We start from the raw sequence: 17,057 nt of genomic DNA on the forward strand, positions 1-17,057 counted from the left end.
CGCCGTTTACACCATTTTCTCACGGGAAATCTCATCAAATAGATCCCACCTTTTCCGTCGTAACTCTGTTCTAGCGTTGGACTAATTGACTCGAAGAAATCTATCCTTTCTTTCATTCTTCGAATTTTAGCCCACAAATGCCATACCATTACTTTCCCTCTTGCCCAAGTTGTGCCATACGCCCCTTATCTAGCCTTGGTTAAGCTCGTAACTGGAGTTAAGGGCATTCATCAACTTACAAGTGGTTAATCATCCTTAAACCATCTTCCAAACGAAATTTCAATTTTAATTCTTTCTCTCCTTTTTTATATCGGCCTGATTACTCCTATTGTTTTGTTTTGCATCGTTCTTTGAGTGACTCAGAAGATTACACTTGATACACCACATTTCCATACAAGGAAAGTCATTCTAATGCCCAGCTCACTGCCTATCGCCACCTAGGTGCACCTCGATGTGCAATGCAGTTAGTCGGACTCTACCCTATGCCGTTTACACCATTTTTTTAAGGGAAATATTAGCAAATGCATCCCACCTTAACCGTCGAAATGCAATTCTTGCAATGGACGAATTGACTCAAAGAAACATCTTTTTTCGTTCATTCTTCCAATTGTAATCCACTGTTGCCATACGATCAGTTTCCCTCAAGCCCAAGACGTGCCATACTCCACTTATCTTGCTTTGGTTAAGCTTGTAACCGGAGTTAAGGTTATTAATCAACTTACAAGTAATTAGTCATTTCTAAACCATGCTTATAGATCGATTTCCTTCTTAGTTCTTTCCCACAATTTTTATATGGACGTTAATTCTTTTATTGTTGTTTCCCATCGTTCTTCGAGCGGAATGGAATATTGGACTTGGCTCCACCACATTTCAACACAAGGAAAGTCATTCCAACGCCAAAGTCACCGCCAATCGCGAACTAGGGGCTCCCCTTTGCGCATTGCAACGAATCGGCCTATAGCCTGTGCCATTTACACCATTTTCTCACGGGAAATCTCATCAAATAGATCCCACCTTTTCCGTCGTAACTCTGTTCTAGCGTTGGACTAATTGACTCGAAGAAATCTATCCTTTCTTTCATTCTTCGAATTTTAGCCCACAAATGCCATACCATTACTTTCCCTCTTGCCCAAGTTGTGCCATACGGCCCTTATCTAGCCTTGGTTTAAGCTCGTAACTGGAGTTAAGGGCATTCATCAACTTACAAGGGGTTAATCATCTTTAAACCATCTTCCAAACGAAATTTCAAATTTAATTCTTTCTCTCCTTTTTTATATGGGCCTGATTACTCTCATTGTTTTGTTTTGCATCGTTCTTTGAGTGAATTAGAAGATTACACTTGATACACCACATTTCCATACAAGGAAAGTCATTCTAATGCCCAGCTCACTGCCTATCGCCACCTAGGTGCACCTCGATGTGCAATGCAGCTAGTCGGACTCTACCCTATGCCGTTTACACCATTTTCTTAAGGAAAATATTAGCAAATGCATCCCATCTTAACCGTCGAAATGCAATTCTTGCAATGGACGAATTGACTCAAAGAAACGCTTTTTTTCCTTCATTCTTCCAATTTTAATCCACAGCTGCCATACGATCTGTTTCCCTCAAGCCCAAGACGTGCCATACTCCACTTATCTTGCTTTGGTTAAGCTTGTAACCGGAGTTAAGGTAATTAATCAACTTACAAGTAATTGGTCATCTCTAAACCATGTTTATAGATCGATTGCCTTCTTAGTTCTTTCCCACAAGTTTTATATGGAGGTTAATTCTTTTCTTGTTGTTTCCCATCGTTCTTAGAGTGGAATAGAATATTGGACTCGGATCCACCACATTTCAATGCAAGGAAAGTCATTCTAACGCCAAAGTCACCGCCAATCGCGAACTCGGGGCACCCCTTTGTGGATTGCAACGAATCGGACTATAGGCTATGCCGTTTACACCGTTTTATCACGGGAAATCTCATCAAATACATCCCACCTTTACCGTCGTAACTCTGTTCTAGCGTTGGACTATTTGACTCTAAGAAATCTGCCTTTTCTTTCATTCTTCGAATTTTAGCCCACAGATGCCATACCATTGCTTTCCCTCTTGCCCAAGTTGTGCCATACGCCCCCTATCTAGCCTTGGTTAAGCTCGTAACTGGAGTTAAGGGCATTCATCAACTTACAAGTGGTTAATCATCTTTAAACCATCTTCCAAAATAAATTTCAATTTTAGTTCTTTCTCTCATTTTTTATATGGGCTTGATTACTCTTATTGTTTTGTTTTGCATTGTTCTATGAGTGATTTAGAATATTAGACTTGATACACCACATTTCCATACAAGGAAAGTCATTCCAATGCCCAGGTCACTGCCTATCGCCCCCTAGGTGCACCTCGATGTGCATTGAAACTAGTTGGACTCTACCCTATGCCGTTAACATCATTTTCTTAAGGAAAATATTAGCAAATGCATCCCACCTTAACCGTCGAAACGCAATTCCTGCGAAGCACGAATTGACTCAAAGAAATGCTTTTTTTCCTTCAAACTTCCAGTTGTAATCCACAGCTGCCATAAGATCTGTTTCCCTCAAGCCCAAGATGTGCCATACTCCCCTTATCTTGCTTTGGTTAAACTTGTAAACGGAGTTAAGGTAATCAATCAACTTACAAGTGATTAGTCATCTCTAAACCATGTTTATAGATCAATTTCCTTCTTAGTTCTTTCCCACAATTTTTATATGGACGTTAATACTTTTATTGTTGTTTCCCATCGTTCTTAGAGCGGAATAGAATATTGGACTCGTATCCACCACATTTCAATACAAGGAAAGTCATTCCAATGCCAAAGTCACCGCCAATCGCGAACTAGGGGCACCCCTTTGCGCATTGCAACGAATCAGACTATAGGGTATGCTGTTTACACCATTTTATCATGGGAAATCTCATCAAATACATCCCACCTTTACCGTCGTAAGTCTGTTCTAGCGTTGGACTCATTGACTCGAAGAAACCTGTCTTTTCTTTCATTCTTCGAACACGGATGCCATACCATTGGTTTCGCTCTTGCCCAAGTTGTGCCATACGCCCCTTATCTAGCCTTGGTTAAGCTCGTAACTGGAGTTAAGTGCATTCATCAACTTACAAGTGATTAATCATCTCTAAATCATCTTCCAAAGTAAATTTCAATTTTAATTCTTTCTCTCCTATTTTATATGGGCTTTATTAGTCTTATTGTTTTGTTTTGCATCGTTCTTTGAGTGAATTAGAAGATTACACTTGATAAACCACATTTCCAAACAAGGAAAATCATTCCAATGCCCAGGTCACTGCCAATCGCCACCTAGGTGCACCTCGATGTGCATTGCAACTAGTCGGACTCTATCCTATGCCGATTTCACCATTTTCTTAAGGAAAATATTAGCAAATGCATCCCACCTTAACCGTCGAATCGCAATTCGTGCAATGGATGAATTGACTCAAACAAACGTTTTTTTTCCTTCATTCTTCCAATTGTAATCCACAGCTGGCTTATGATCGGTTTCCCTGAAGTCCAAGACGTGCCATACTCCCCTTATCTTGCTTTGGTTAAGCTTGTAACCGGAGTTAAGGTTATTAATCAACTTTCAAGTGATTAGTCATCTCTAAACCATGTTTATAGATTGATTTCCTTCTTAATTCTTTCCAAAAATTTTTATATGGACGTTAATTCTTTTATTGTTCTTTCCCATCATTCTTAGAGCGGAATAGAATATTGGACTCGGATTCACCACATTTCAATACGAGGAAAGTCATTCCAATGCCAAAGTCACTGCCAAGCGCGAACTAGGGGCACCCCTTTGTGCATTGCAACGAATCGGACTATAGCCTATGCCGTTTACACCGTTTTATCACGGGAAATCTCATCAAATACATCCCACCTTTACCGTCGTAACTCTGTTCTAGCGTTGGACTAATTGACTCTAAGAAATCTGTCTTTTCTTTTATTCTTCAAATTTTAGCCCACAGATGCCATACCATTGCTTTCCCTCTTGCCCAAGTTGTGCCATACGCCCCCTATCTAGCCTTGGTTAAGCTCCTAACTGGAGTTAAGGGCATTCATCAACTTACAAGTGGTTAATCATCTTTAAACCATCTTCCAAAATAAATTTCAATTTTAACTCTTTCTCTCCTTTTTTATATGGGCTTGATTACTCTTATTGTTTTGTTTTGCATCGTTCTATGAGTGATTTAGAATATTAGACTTGATACACCACATTTCCATACAATGAAAGTCATTCCAATGCCCAAGTCACTGCCTATCGCCACCTAGGTGCACCTCGATGTGCATTGCAACTAGTCGGACTCTACCCTATGCCGTTTAGACCATTTTCTTAAGGAAAATATTAGCAAATGCATCCCACCTTAACCGTCGAAACATAATTCCTGCAAAGGACGAATTGACTCAAAGAAACGCTTTTTTTCGTTCATTCTTCCAGTTGTAATCCACAGCCGCCATACGATCTGTTTCCCTCAAGCCCAAGACGTGCCATACTCCCCTTATCTTGCTTTGGTTAAGCTTGTAAACGGGACTTAAGGTAATCAATCAACTTACAAGTGATTAGTCATCTCTAAACCATGTTTATAGATCGATTTCCTTCTTAGTTCTTTCCCACAATTTTTATATGGACGTTAATACTTTTATTGTTGTTTCCCATCGTTCTTAGCGCGGAATAGAATATTGGACTCGTATCCACCACATTTCAATACAAGGAAAGTCATTCCAATGCCAAAGTCACCGCCAATCGCGAACTAGGGGCACCCCTTTGCGCATTGCAACGAATCGGACTATTGGGTATGCTGTTTACACCATTTTATCATGGGAAATCTAATCAAATACATCTCACCTCTACCGTCGTAATTCTGTTCTAGCGTTGGACTAATTGACTCTAAGAAATCTGTCTTTTCTTTCATTCTTCGAATTTTAGCCCCCTTATCTAGCCTTGGTTAAGCTCGTAACTGGAGTTAAGGGCATTCATCAACTTACAAGTGGTTAATCATCTTTAAACCATCTTCCAAAGTAAATTTCAATTTTAATTCTTTCTCTCCTTTTTTATATGGGCTTGATTACTATTATTGTTTTGTTCTGCATCGTTCTTTGAGTGAATTAGAAGATTAGACTTGATACACCACATTTCCATACAAGGAAAGTCATTCCAATGCCCAGGTCACTGCCTATCGCCACCTAGGTACACCTCGATATGCGTTGCAGCTAATCGGACTCTACCCTATGCCGTTTACACCATTTTCTTAAGGAAAATATTAGCAAATGCATCTCACCTTAACCGTCGAAACGCAATTCTTGCAATGGACGAATTGACACAAAGAAACGCTTTTTTTTCTTCATTCTTCCAATTGTAATCCACAGCTGCCTTATGATCGGTTTCCCTCGAGCCCAAGACGTGCCATACTCCCCTTATCTTGCTTTGGTTAAGCTTGTAACCGGCGTTAAGGTTATTAATCAACTTACAAGTGATTAGTCATCTCTAAACCATGTTTATAGATCGATTTCCTTCTTAATTCTTTCCCACAATATTTATATGGAGGTTAATACTTTTATTGTTGTTTCCCATCATTCTTAGAGTGGAATAGAATGTTGGACTCGGATCCACCACATTTCAATGCAAGGAAAGTCATTCCAACGCCAAAGTCACCGCCAATCGCGAACTAGGGGCACCCCTTTGTGGATTGCAACAAATCGAACTATAGGCTATGCCGTTTACACCGTTTTATCACGGGAAATCTCATCAAATACATCCCGCCTTTCCCGTCGTAACTCTGTTCTAGCGTTGGACTAATTGACTCTAAGAAATCTGTCTTTTCTTTCATTCTTCAAATTTTTGCCCATAGATGCCATGCCATTGCTTTCCCTCTTGCCCAAGTTGTGCCATACGCCCCCTATCTAGCCTTGTTTAAGCTCGTAACTGGAGTTAAGGGCATTCATCAACTTACAAGTGGTTAATCATCTTTAAACCATCTTCCAAAGTAAATTTCAATTTTAATTCTTTCTCTCCTTTTTTATATGGGCTTGATTACTATTATTGTTTTGTTTTGCATCGTTCTTTGAGTGAATTAAAAGATTAGACTTGATACACCACATTTCCATACAAGGAAAGTCATTCCAATGCCCAGGTCACCGCCGATCGCCAGCTAGGTGCACTTCGATGTGCATTGCAACTAATCGGACTGTACCCTATGCCGTTTGCACCATTTTCTTAAGGAAAATATTATCAAATGCGTCGCACCTTAATGGTCGAAACGCAATTCTTGCAATGGACAAATTGACTCAAAGAAACGCTTTTTTTCCTTCATTCTTCGAATTGTAATCCACGGCTGCCTTACGATCGGTTTCCCTTAAGCCCAAGACGTGCCATACTCCTCTTATCTTGCTTTGGTTAAGCTTGTAACCGGAGTTAAGGTTATTAATCAACTTACAAGTAATTAGTCATCTCTAAAGCATGTTTATAAATCGATTTACTTCTTAATTCTTTCTCACAATTTTTATATGGACGCTAATACTTTTATTGTTGTCTCCCATCATTCTTAGAGCGGAATAGAATATTGGACATGGATCCACCACATTTCAATGCAAGGAAAGTCATTCCAACGCCAAAGTCACCGCCAATCTCAAACTAGGGGCACCCCTTTGCGCATTGCAATGAATCGGACTATAGGCTACGCCGTTTACACCATTTTCTCATGGGAAATCTCATCAAATACATCCCACCTTTACCGTCGTAGCTCTATTCTAACATTGGACTAATTGACTCTAAGAAATCTGTCTTTTCTTTCATTCTTCGAATTTTAGCCTACAGATGCCATACCATTGCTTTCCCTCATGCCCAAGTTGTGTCATACGCCCCTTATCTAGCCTTGGTTAAGCTCGTAACTGGAGTTAAGGGCCTTCATCAACTTACAAGTGGTTAATCATCTTTAAACCATGTTCCAAAGTAAATTTCAATTTTAATTCTTTCTCTCCTTTTTTATATGGGATTTATTACTCTTATTGTTTGGTTTTGCATCGTTCTTTGAGTGAATCAGAAGATTAGACTTGATACGCCACATTTCCATACAAGGAAAGTCATTCCAATGCCTAGGTCACTGCCTATTGCCACCTAGGTACACCTCGATATGCGTTGCAGTTAATCGGACTCTACCCTATGTCGTTTACACCATTTTCTTAAGGAAAATATTAGCAAATGCATCCCACCTTAACCGTCGAAACGCAATTCTTGCAAAGGACGAATTGACTCAAAGAAACGCTTTTTTTTCTTCATTCTTCCGATTGTAATCCACAGCTGCCTTACGATCGGTTTCCCTCAAGCCCAAGACGTGCCATACTCCCCTTATCTTGCTTTGGTTAAGCTTGTAACCGGAGTTAAGGTTATTAATCAACTTACAAGTAATTAGTCATCTCTAAACCATGTTTATAGATCGATTTCCTTCTTAATTCTTTCCCACAATATTTATATGGACGTTAATACTTTTATTGTTGTTTCCCATCATTCTTAGAGTGGAATAGAATATTGGACTCGGATCCACCACATTTCAATGCAAGGAAAGTCATTCCAACGCCAAAGTCACCGCTAACCGCGAACTAGGGCCACCCCTTTGTGGATTGCAACGAATCGGACTATAAGCTATGCCGTTTACATCGTTTTATCACGGGAAATCTCATCAAATACATCCCACCTTTCCCGTCGTAACTCTGCTCTAGCGTTGGACTAATTAACTCTAAGAAATCTGTCTTTTCTTTTATTCTTCGAATTTTAGCCCACGGATGCCATACCATTGCTTTCCTTCTTGCCCAAGTTGTGCCATACGCCCCTTATCTAGCCTTGGTTAGGCTCGTAACTGGAGTTAAGGGCATTCATCATCTTACAAGTGGTTAATCATCTTTAAAGCATCTTCCAAAGTAAATTTCAATTTTAATTCTTTCTCTCCTTTTTTATATGGGCTTGATTACTATTATTGTTTTGTTTTGCTTCGTTCTTTGAGTGAATTAGAAGATTAGACTTGATACACCACATTTCCATACAAGGAAAGTCATTCCAATGTCCAGGTCACTGCCGATCGCCACCTAGGTGCACTTCGATGTGCATTGCAACTTATCGGACTGTACCCTATGCCGTTTACACCATTTTCTTGAGGAAAATATTATCAAATGCATCCTACCTTAGCCGTTGAAACGCAATTCTTGCAATGGACGAATTGACTCAAAGAAATGCTTTTTGCCCTTCATTCTTCCAATTGTAATCCACAACTGCCATAAGATCAATTTCCCTCAGGCCCAAGACGTGCCATATTCCCCTTATCTTGCTTTCGTTCATCTTGTAACCGGAGTGAAGGTTATTGATGACTTGCAAAATTTGATATTGCAGATTTTACAAGTTCGCTCGAGCGGAGGCTTTTGGCTGCTGAAGCGAATTCAGGCAGATTCAAACGCTCGACTGCCGCTCGACATGGAGCTCGAGTGACTCACTGAAAAATGAGTAGCACTAATGCTATCCCAAGTGCAGGAGGATGTCGTGTAATAATTAGGAATAAATTCATAGATCGTCTCCTCAGGGAAAGTTTCTTAAAATTAAACTCATTGAAAAAATGTGAAAAACTTCACAAAGAGAAAATAAAATGATGGTATATGCAATGGATGGAAAAGGGTACTAGTCATGGACTAGATTCATGTCTTTTGATTTTTTTGTTTATTGGATTGGAATGTAAAGGACTAATAAATTAAGCTCAGAAATTAATAAAACTAAATTAAGCATTAAACTAAATTAGAAAGTAATTGACAAAACATGAACGGAAAATTTAAAATGCCCAAAACCAAGATTCTAGAATTCATCTTTGTAATTAAATCACGAATTCTCAAAATAACACATAACAGTTGTAATCACTATTAAATGAAAACTTAAAAAAGTAAGAAAAATAAATAACACGAAATAAGTAAACAGAAACTCAAAAGTATTCTATAAACTTTAAACTGAAGTTAAAATAAAATAGGGAACGAAAAGTCTAAACGTAAACTTCCTTTCACTATTCAATTGAAATTCGAAACAAAAAGGAACAATTTCTCACGTATCACTCTTGAAAATTAATCTTTAGACCTTTAATAAAAACTCTATAACAATTCCTCTGCTCTCCACGTATGATGTTCAGAAAAATCAAAAACAAAAACAAAAGCTTAAAACCAAACCTTTCTTGCAATAAATTAAGGTAACACAATTAATTAGAACTTCTAAAACAATTCTTTATAAAACAAAATAGCACACTTGATTAAAACTTCTAAAACAATTTCTTTTTGTTACATGAAATAAACTAGTAATGAAACAAACTAGCACACTTAATATTAAGGTATTACTCTTAATGAAATAAAAGTCTAGAACAAATCTTAATACACTTAATAAAAATGCTAAAACAACAAAGCTTTGAAACTAAAAGGAGAAACAAAATTTCTTAAAACAAAAAGGAGCTAATTCTTTCAAGTACATAGCAGAAAATTGTGTGTGTTGAGTTGTGTTTGTCTAAGTTTGAGTTGTCCTAGTTGTTCTTTTTTTTGTAAGCTTCGGACTGCACCCATTTTATAGCCGAACATCTTGGCTAGTTCATCTCTCATTCAATTGGTTTCACACTTCAATCTTGCATTCACACTTTAATTTAGCCACCTTTTGCATTCACACCTCAATTGGTTTCACACTTCATTCTTGCATTCACACCTCAATTTCAGCCACTTGGATTCCTCTTTAATTGCCGTGTCTTGCATTGCATTCCTCCTCCCTTATTTTCAAACCAAACAACCAAGTCTTCATGCCTAACTTCTTGCCTAACTTGTTGACTAATTTCATGCCTAACTTCTACACGGTTTCTTCATTGCCTCCCAGCCGACATCTTTAATCTTTTTGTTTTCAATTTCAGCACACAATACTTCATTCACCTACTGCTTCTAGTTGGTCCAAACTCCCTCACAATTCATTCCCCCTTCAATCACCTCTCTCCTGCACCTCACTTACATCCAACCGACCTACACACCTCCAGAAAAATAATTCCAGCCTACTTCTTCATTGGCCTACACGTCTCCCTTCATTCCAGCTAATCACCTCCCACCAATTGCTCTCTTTTTCGTCCAGCACAACACAACTCCCATATATATATATATATATATATCTTTAGATGGTTGCCATGTCAAATTCGGTGGAGAGGCAGCTTAATTCTTCAATGTAGATTTGGTGGACAGCAGCCTTCTTTTTCCTTCATTTCGGTGGAGACCAATTGGTGGACAGCAGCCTTCTTCTTCCTTCATTTCGGTTACCTCTTCCTTTCTTTTCTTCATCCAGCAATATATATATATATATATAAATAGCTGCCCCAAGTTGCAAACTCATTCCTCCAATTCACGGCTCTTCATGGTAATAATCACCACCAACTCCACAAGTCAAGTAATGCATGGCACCTCCCTTTTTAGACTTTAACTTTGCATGGACAGCAGCAGCCTTTGATTGCACCAACTTCTTCACATGTTCCTCACCTTAATTTAGCTGCACCAACCGATGTAAGTTAAGCCAAACAAGCAGCCTTTCAATTAATGTATAATTTAGGTGGGTTGGAAATGAGTTGGTGGATTTGTGGGGTGATTGGTGTAGCCGTGTATGAGGTTAGATTGAGTTGGGATTGTTTGAATGGTGGGAAAGCTCAAGACAAAGTATGAACAAGGCATGAACATAATGAACCATGGTATGCATGAAAAATGGAGATGGAGATTAAAAAAAAAAAACACTTAACAACAAAATAACACAAATGAAAAATTAGCTTGAGCAACTTCCATTCAAAGATGGCAAGAAGTGCTTCTATCTTTTGAGGTTCATGAATTGAACCCAAAAGATGGAAAGATAGCTCAAGAAACTTTATGAACATGAAGAACAAGAAAACAATGGTACAAATGCAAATGATAATGGAAAGCAAGAAAAATTATGGACTAGAATGCACAGTAATCAATAGTTGGTAGAATTCAAGCATAAATTCATGCTTTTAATCAATTAAAATCACAACTTTGATTTATTCGTTTTAACCATTTTTCCATTTAAAACCAATAATAATGTCATGATGAATTTAAAATACATTGGTTTTAAATAGTTAAAATGTGCAATATTTCAGCTCAATCATCGAGCGGGTTGCTGAAAAACAAAGATCGCTCGAGCGGAGACATTGCCCGCTCGAGCGAAATCAGGCAGAGTCGAACGCTCGACGTACGCTCGATAGGATGCTCGAGCGAAATCAGACAGAGTCGAACGCTCGATGTGCGCTCGACACCCCGCTCGAGCGAACATCGTATTTTGACAGATTTTAGGTTTTCTGCCGTCACACCATATAAAAGCAATTTTTCACTCTAAGGCTACAATTTTTGACTGGAGAACACTTCTTGGGACAGAAAAACATAGCTAGAGGGATTCAAATCATCTGTTTTTGGAGAGGGAATTCCAATTATTGCACGTACGTTGGAATCATACACGAGCACGGATGGGAGAAAAGCGTTGAATCATTCCCTTGAGCTTTTGAAGATGATTTGCGGCTGCAAGGAGGATTTTTCAGTGTTTATTTTCTTCCAATCTTCTCAGAACAATTATGGTGAATTCGTTTATGTTGAATTCCATTTCTAGCATGAGCTAAATTTACTTTATTCTAGGAAAACGATGTAACCTATTTCCGAACTATGCTTGTTTGTCTATGCTAATTTAATGCAATTCTCTCTTTGTTTATCTGATTTATTCTGAGTTTATTGTTTCTAATTAACTGGCCATTGATTAGATGATAATTAATCTTGTGATTTGCTATCGAAAGAGGGAATCATGGGGTAGATCTTGGATATTTCAGCATAGGTAAGTATAGAGATCGAAAGACTTGTATGAACCTATGTAGTAATTAAATCTTTGGTCTTATTGCATTCTTGATTATTGAATTTGCATATTCTTGTGTGAATTGATAACCAAGAGTCAATTCCAATTGACTATCGAAAGAGGCTTTTGGATGAATTAGAGATTTGCTAATAGACAAAAGAGATTTAAATTAAGTTAGCTGGATGAGAAAAGCATAGTGAAGAATTAGGTGAAATCGATTTCCTAGAAGTTTTCCTCCCCATTAAGTTGATCTTCGAACGTCAGTTTTATTTCCTTTGCATATTTCTCTTTGAGTCGATTTTAGTTTAAATTGCAACTACAAAAATCTTAGTGATTCCTCTAGATAAAATCAAGTTTAGTATAATTTTGGTATTTGGCAAACGTAAGGTACCAATCCCTGAGGACGATACTCTTCTTATTACTTTACTATAAAACTACGATACTGTGCACTTGCAGTTTTGCACCGGTCAAGTTTTTGGCGCCGTTGCCAGGGATTGGTTTATTCTTATTCTTTTTGTCAATATCGATACAAAGTAGTCTTGGTTTTAATTTAGAATTTTATTTTAATTTGTTCTACAGGTGTGTTTTCGATGTTGGATGCGCCATGCTAGATCTCGTGATATTATTCCTGTTGATCCGGAGATTGAAAGAACTCTTAGATCACTAAGAAGAAATAAGATACTAGCCATGGTTGAAGAAGATCGTGAGGTACTACCACGCACCTTGAAGGACTATGTACGGCCAGTTGTGAATGGAAATTACTCGAGCATAATGCGCCAGCCAATTAATGCCAACAACTTTGGGCTCAAACCAGCTTTGATTAGCATGGTGCAGCAGGCTCAATTCAGCGGGTCGCCACTGGATGATCCCAATATTCATTTGACAATGTTCTTGGAGATTTGCGACACTGTGAAGATCAATGGTGTTACTGAAGACACCATTAGACTGAGATTGTTTCCTTTTTCTTTGAGGGACAAGGCTAGAGGTTGGCTATAATCTCTACAACTGGGAAGCATCATTAGTTGGCAGGACATGGCTGAGAGGTTTCTTGCTAAATTCTTTCCTCCTGCAAAAATAGCCCAACTCAGGAGTGAGATTGGCCAGTTCAAGCAAAATGATTTTGAGTCACTCTATGAAGCGTGGGAGAGGTATAAAGACTTGGTTCGACGCTGCCCACAACATGGATTGCCAGATTGGTTGCAAGTTCAGATGTTCTATAATGGGTTAAATGGGCAAACTCGAACTATAGTTGATGCTGCTTCTGGTGGAACTTTGATGTCGAAGACAGCTGAAGGTGCTACTGCACTTTTGGAAGAAATGGCCTCAAATAACTATCAATAGCCAACTGAGAGGACTTTGGCTAAGAAGGTTGCTGGAATTCATGACTTGGAGCCGATAGCAGCCCTTTCAGCTCAAGTTGCTACTCTATCTCATCAGATTTCAGCCTTGACAACACAAAGGATACCACAAAGTACAGAATATGTTGCATCTACAAGTATGATAGTTCCAAGCAATGAGGCGAGTCAAGAACAAGTTCAATATGTCAACAATCGGAACTACAACTATCGTGGTAATCCTATGCCAAATTACTATCATCCAGGGCTTAGAAATCATGAGAATCTTTCATATGGAAATACAAAGAACGTGTTGCAACCTCAACCTCCTCCAGGATTTGATAGCCAACCAAGCGAGAAGAAGATGTCACTTGAGGATGCCATGGTTTCCTTTGTTCAGGAAACCAATGCAAGGTTTAAAAAGACTGATTCTGGAAGTGCAAATTGGCCAACTAGCCACTACCATCAATGCCCAACAAAGAGGAGCTTTTCCTAGCAACACTGAAGTGAATCCAAAGGAACAATGCAAGGCCATCACACTTAGGAGTGGAAAAGAAATTGAGAGGGCACCATTAAATGAGAGCAAGTCCACCCCTACCACTGCGAACAATGGCCAAAGCAAAGATCAAGTAGAAGAAGAGGAGATTGTCAATGATACACTAGAGGAGACCGACTTGCCTCCTGCAATTTCATTTCCTGACAATCCTCCTATTCTTGCCCCTCCACTTCCTTACCCTCAGCGTTTTCAAAAGCAAAAACTAGATAAGCAATTTTCTAAGTTTTTGGATATTTTTAAGAAAATTCACATTAATATTCCTTTTGCAGATGCTTTGGAACAAATGCCAAATTATGTCAAATTTCTGAAGGACATCATTTCCAAGAAGAGAAGGTTCGAAGATTTTGAAACAGTGAAGCTTTCTGAAGAATGCAGTGCCATTCTTCAAAAGAAATTGCCTCAAAAATTAAAAGATCCGGGGAGTTTCACTTTGCCTTGCACTATTGGAGATTCATTTTTTGATAGAGTTTTATGTGATCTTGGTGCTAGCATTAATCTTATGCCACTTTCTGTTTGCAGGAAATTAGGACTTGGAGAGATGAAGCATACAACAATTTCTTTGCAGCTAGCGGATCGGTCCATCAAGTATCCACGTGGGATCATAGAAGATGTATTGGTAAAGGTGGATAAATTCATTTTTCCTGCTGATTTTGTGGTGTTAGATATGGAGGAAGATGAAGATGTCCCTCTAATTCTTGGTCGACCATTCTTGGCCACGGGAAGAGCTTTAATTGATGTTCAAAAGGGTGAATTGACATTGAGAGTAAACAAGGAAGAGGTTATGTTCAACATCTACCAAGCTATGAAATTTCCAGAAGATACAAGTACTTGCTTTCAGGTAGATGTCATTAAGCAATGTGTAGAAGAGGCCTTTCAAGAAGATATGCCATCCGATCACCTAGAACACTGTATCACCACTTCATCTCATGCTTTTGATTTTAATAATTCTGCTATTTGTGAATCTGACTTGCCTTTTGTTAGTGAAGAATTTCTCCACTACGTTTTTGCTTTGGGAGCATTGCAGCAGGTTACATCACTTAGTAATGAAGTGGGGAAGCTAGAGCCGATAGTACCAAAGGTTGAATCTGAAATTGCTAAAGCAAAGATGCAGAAAAATACAACTCCGGAGTTGAAGCAATTACCTGAGCATCTTCGCTATGCATTCTTGGGTGATAGTGATACCTTTCCAGTGATTGTTGCTACATCACTCACACCCGAAGAAGAGGAAAAGTTGCTGCGTGTATTGAGGGAGCATAGAACAGCCTTGGGATGGACTATTTCTGACATAAAAGGAATAAGTCCCTCCATTTGTATGCACAAGATTTTAATGGAGGAGCTTTACAAACCAACAATCGAGCACCAAAGAAGATTAAATCCAGCAATGAAGGAAGTAATGAGAGCTAAAATTTTGAAACTCCTTAATGCTGGAATTATATATGCTATTTCAGATAGTTCATGGGTAAGTCCAGTGCAAGTTGTACCAAAGAAGGGTGGAATGACGGTGGTGAAAAATGACAATAATGAGTTCATTCCTACAAGAACAGTCACGGGATGGCGTGTATGCATGGATTACCGCAAGTTGAATAAAGCAACAAGGAAGGATCATTTTCCACTTCCATTCATTGATCAGATGTTGGATCGATTGGCTAGGTACTCCTACTATTGTTTTTTGGATGGTTATTCGGGGTATAATCAGATTGCTATACCTCCTGAAGATCAAGAGAAACTACATTCACATGCCGCTATGGAACATTTGCTTTTAGGAGGATGCCCTTTGGATTGTGCAACGCCCCTGCGACATTTCAACGTTGCATGATGGCTATCTTTTCTGACATGGTGGAAGATATAATGGAACTATTCATGGATGACTTTTCAGTTTTTGGTACATCTTTTGATCATTGTTTACATAACTTAGCTCTTGTTTTGCAGAGATGTGAAGATAAAATCTAGTCCTAAACTGGGAGAAGTGTCATTTCATGGTTCAAGAAGGGATCGTGCTGGGCCATAGAGTGTCATCCAAAGGAATTGAGGTGGATCGAGCCAAAATTGCAACCATAGAGAAACTACCACCTCCAAAGAATGTGAAGGGAATCAGAAGTTTTCTGGGACATGCGGGATTTTATAGAAGATTTATCAAGGATTTTTCTAAACTCTCTAAACCTTTATGTAATCTTCTTGAGAAAAATTCTACATTTGACTTTGATGTTGTTTGTTTGCAGGCCTTTAATGCACTCAAGGAGAAGCTAATTTCAGCACCAATTGTGATTGTGCCTGAGTGGAGTCAACCTTTTGAAGTTATGTGCGATGCAAGTGACTTTGCAATTGGAGCAGTGTTGGGGCAAAGGCGAGACAAGCTGTTTAGAGCCATCTATTATGCAAGCCGGACATTGAATGAAGCTCAATTGAATTATACGACAACTGAGAAGGAGATGCTTACTGTGGTGTTTGCTTGTGACAAATTTCGGTCTTACCTCATTGGTACAAAGGTGATAGTGTTCACTGATCATGCAGCACTTCGCTATTTGTTTGGCCAGAAGGATGCTAAGCCTAGACTAATTCGTTGGATCCTCCTTCTTCAAGAATTTGATTTGGAGATTCGAGACAAGAAAGGAAGTGAAAATTTAGTGGCTGACCATCTCTCTCGGTTAGAGCAAGAGGAAGAAAGACCAGATTCAGTGGTCCAAGAGGCATTCCCTGATGAGCAGTTGTTTGCATGTGAGATCAAGCTTCCGTGGTATGCTGATATTGTTAATTATCTAGCTTGTAAAGTTTTACCACCTGATCTTACTTACCATCAACGTAAGAAATTTTTGCATGATGTGAATCATTATCTTTGAGATGAGCCTTTGTTGTTCAAAAGATGCCCTGATCAAATCATTAGGAGATGTGTGCCGGAAGAAGAGATGCAAGACATCCTCCATCATTGCCATTCCTCATCATATGGAGGACACTTTGGAGCCACCCGTACAGCAGCTAAGGTACTTCAAAGTGGGTTCTTTTGGCCTTCTATTTTTCGTGATAGTTACACTTTGGTGAAAACTTGTGACTGGTGCCAACATATGGGAAATATTTCAAGGCTTCATGAGTTACCATTGAAAGGTATCTTAGAAGTTGAGTTGTTTGATGTTTGGGGAATATATTTTATGGGGCCTTTTCCTCCTTCTTTTGGTTTTGCATATATCTTATTAGCAGTTGACTATGTGTCAAAATGGGTGGAAGCAATTGCTACAATAACAAATGATGCAAAGGTAGTGC

General features: G+C 38.8%; 1 non-coding gene across 1 annotated transcript; it reads right to left on the reverse strand.

Moving 5' to 3' along the window:
- Positions 1–12,992: 12,992 nt before the first annotated feature.
- On the reverse strand, positions 12,993–13,099 carry LOC122293110. The gene has a single exon (XR_006237165.1). It is a non-coding gene; the product is annotated as a small nucleolar RNA R71 (small nucleolar RNA).
- Positions 13,100–17,057: the final 3,958 nt, after the last annotated feature.

This window comes from Carya illinoinensis, chromosome 13, assembly GCF_018687715.1.
Source record: "Carya illinoinensis cultivar Pawnee chromosome 13, C.illinoinensisPawnee_v1, whole genome shotgun sequence".
NCBI classification, from domain to species: Eukaryota; Viridiplantae; Streptophyta; class Magnoliopsida; order Fagales; family Juglandaceae; genus Carya; species Carya illinoinensis.